We start from the raw sequence: 3,998 nt of genomic DNA, 5'->3' as shown, positions 1-3,998 counted from the left end.
TCCTTAATGTTGAATTACATATAAACTAACTATTCATCTATCATTACATCCTCATGAAATAAGAATGATACATCCAACATTCTTAAACCATATTCAAGTGTCCTTTTTTTAACTACATTTTAGTTTAGCTCAATCATCCACTGTACATGATACAAGGTATGAGAGGCTTAGAAAAATAAACATCTGTGTATATAAAGTACATGAACAATGTAACTCTAATCCATGGTGAAATAACATAAATGAAACCACATGTCATACATGATACATCATCTAAAAGATATAAACATCCATCATAAGAGATAACCATATATCACAAACATAACTAACTAAGTGCACAGTTCCTCCCAACCATAAATAGCATCATTAGACCATCATGAATCCTAGCCATCCCTCCGTGCGTAACATTCCAAAGCATCGAAAAGATCATCGATATTAACATAGTAGGAATGTCACTCCTAAAACATCCTACTAACATACAAAGTAAAACATAAGATAACTTCATCTAACATGTGCAATCATCAATATAAGAAACATACTAGTAAATACATCCATCATAAGGTATATCACTTATCATAATGATCCAAGAATAGAATGAAGATAGATACCAACCAAGAATGCATCAGCCACGGTGTCTCAGATGGGTGTCAAATGATAAGAGTGAAAAATACACTACCACCCGACCGCGTGGAACCTAAGTGGTCCACTCCCACCATGCTGAGGAGATAATCTCAAGTCCCAAACAAGATATCAAAATCACATAGCACAAACACTTTCTAAAATAGAAATCCTAAAAGTATACTAACTCAAAGGTTCCAATCACAAAATTGACATCTAATCTCCAGAGGCACAACAACAAGTACACCACCAAAGGTACACAAAATCTATAAAGGAGACTCAGGCTACATACTAGGGAGTGTCATCACATGGCTGCTTGAGTTACCCTAGACTGGTCTCTCATTAGACTGCGGACCCTCAAGCGTAGAGTTACCCTGGACTGGTTACTTTGTACCTTGGACCCTCAACGTGGCACATGTGAAAACCAAGAAGCCCTCTCAAGAAGACGAGGCACTTTTCCCATCCTTAGTCTATACAAGAACTTAAGGCATGGGTGGTTTAAATATCTCTAACTTATATTTTTAGTGTGTTTTCCCCTCATAAATTTTAATTACTAGATTATCACTTATTACATAACTGCATTAGGTTACTCTGGTACTGACCACTTTGGGCCTCAGACCCCTATGCAAGCCACTCCCATAGTCATGTACCTAGACCACCTCTCCTAAGCACATAAATCCACAGTTGTTTCCTATACCACAACACTCATAAAGATCAAACTTGGTTCCTTAACAGACAACTTGATAATAAGATGGTTTTTCCATCCAAGAATACATAAAAGCTCCACAAAATAAACTTCATAAATATAATCTCCAATATGAATCACAATATCCATTGGTTCTCAACAAGCAACCAAGAATATCTCAAAATAATACTGATCAAAGACTCCAAAATGGTTGAGTCAAACATGTCACAACATGACAACATCAAGAAATAAATCAACACTTCAGTCCCATTATGGTGACTAGAAAGTAATCCAAAGATAACTGATCGATGACCAAAAATGATTAAGTCAAGTGTCTCAGATACAAATAACTCAGCTTCACTCAAGAAGACTGATAAGCAATAACAATCAGTAATACAATCATCTCATAGAGCATACCATCACATAACCATGGTTGAATTTATAAAGATCAGAATTAAGATATTATCATGACATCACAATCATAACCCCTGAGCCTCTGGTAACAACCTAAGACTGGTCAACACTAGTCAACCCAAAAGCTCAAAACAAGAAGCATATAAAATACACAATGCAAACACATGTTTTGGTTTATTAAAATCACTTAGCTAAATAATGTGTGGAGTTTCAATTTTCCATTTGCAAGTATACTTCAGGTGTCTTAAGTTTCATCATTTGACCTACAAGTCAACCCATTTGTTCCTCGATAGCATTATCCTTACATTCTTAAGAATTATATTTTAAGAATAACCTAATGATAAATATTTACTCATTAAACTAATCATCATTGATCTTTAATTAAATTATTTTCTTTATTTAACTAAGATCCATATTCTTATTGATTAACTCTTCTTTAATGTTACTTCAACTTTCCAACATAATTAAAGGATCATTATTTGTTTAAATTATAAGAGAGTCAGTTATCAATCTTTGAATAAGAAGATTATAACTTTATTTATCTCAATCAATTAATGCAGGTACACAATCTATGACCTTTTAACCTTCTAATAGTTCTCAATTGAATATTACTAAGTCTCATCATTAAAATATCTAAGGTCATTATTCAAGTCATTAGAATAATACTTATCAACTTACAATCTCATTAAAAGAATTATATCAATTAAATCTCTATTACCTATATTATTATTAATTAAATCTAATTAACTCTCATTAATTGATTTGATTAATAATTACATAATCATAGCAACGTTTCAATTAATAACTAATTAAAATTCTGTAAGATAAAAGTCAATTATACTTCAATACTCAAATGATCATATTAATAATTCAATAATAATAACTTGTTAATATTTAATAACAAGCTATATCAAGAATCTTTAATAATAATTCCGTGTGACCACATGTGTCATCTCTCAAAGAATACCAACATTCCCTTGACAAATTTGTATTATCATTAATCATTTCAAATAAAACGCTATCACACAACTTAATTATTAATATCATAGTTATAATATCAACTCAATGAATACCAATTGATTACAAATCAATTATACTTCAAATCCAAAAACTAATATCTTTACAAAATTTTAATAATTAAATAATCTCCACTAGATTAAATCTAATCGAATTTATTGATAACTAATTACACCATTATTTATTAATAGTTTGTTAGACCCAACAAACAATAATAAATAATAAACTCATCAAAAACTATTACTAAGAAGCCTTACAAACTTCATTGGTTAATATTTAACTAATTCTTAGCACAATTAAGGTGTACCATTATTCATATTAATAATTCAAACCATTGCTATATTATAACAAGGTTATAAGGTAACTATGACTCTTTATTTAAATCCAAATCCAATATCATTAAAATTTGAGTCTCTTCATAATCATCATTTAAACACCTTTATAAATTACAACTTCTTAACTATTTAATATATATTAAATAGTATTTAATATATATTAAATGATTAATATTTAAAAGTTCACTACATAAACTATATTAATATCTTTTCTCTATTAATTTTCTCTCATTTAAAAATTCATTTACTAAAAATTAATTACACTTCTTCTACTATTAACTAATCTTAATTAAATTTGATTTAATTAGATTAGATAATAAATCATATAAAATTAATGCATATTAATAAGATTCTAATAAGGGAAGATTGCAATAATATCTTTAATTCATTCCATGCTTTGATATATTATTTTTTGTAAAGTTTAAGCATAAAGAACTCTTGGTTATGAGAAATGGAAAAATATCTGTTTTTGAATAAAACAGTCTCAGTATGAAGGCCATATCTCCCTAATGAACTGTTGGATCGGGCTGAAATTTAAATATGTTGGAGAGAGCCAGGTTGTGCCAATTTTGACTAGAGCAATCGAATAAATTTGATTACAATAAAAAGTTATGAATGACTGAGTTCGGGTCTATCCAAGGGGCAGCAACAGGACAATTTGTGATGAATTAAGAATTTTCTCTTAAAATAATTGTTCTCTAAATTTAACCATAAAAGGGTTTGTTCATACGCATCTAAAAATATAATTGATAGAAAAACTACATCTAATCATTCAAATTTTCACTATAAAATTTTTATTTTAATTCCAAATCTTGTCTTTCTAATTTAATATAAATTCGAACCCAAACCCGATTCAGATCTACTTTCTTCCTTAATTGGATCTAGTTTTTCTATTGTTTTCTTCTCAACCAATAACATATCTAGATTCCAAT

The sequence above is a fragment of the Cupressus sempervirens genome, chromosome 9 (genome assembly GCF_028749045.1).
Source record: "Cupressus sempervirens isolate cs-2001-9-10 chromosome 9, ASM2874904v1, whole genome shotgun sequence".
Taxonomy (NCBI): domain Eukaryota; kingdom Viridiplantae; phylum Streptophyta; class Pinopsida; order Cupressales; family Cupressaceae; genus Cupressus; species Cupressus sempervirens.
Note: the sequence above shows the minus strand (reverse complement) of the source record.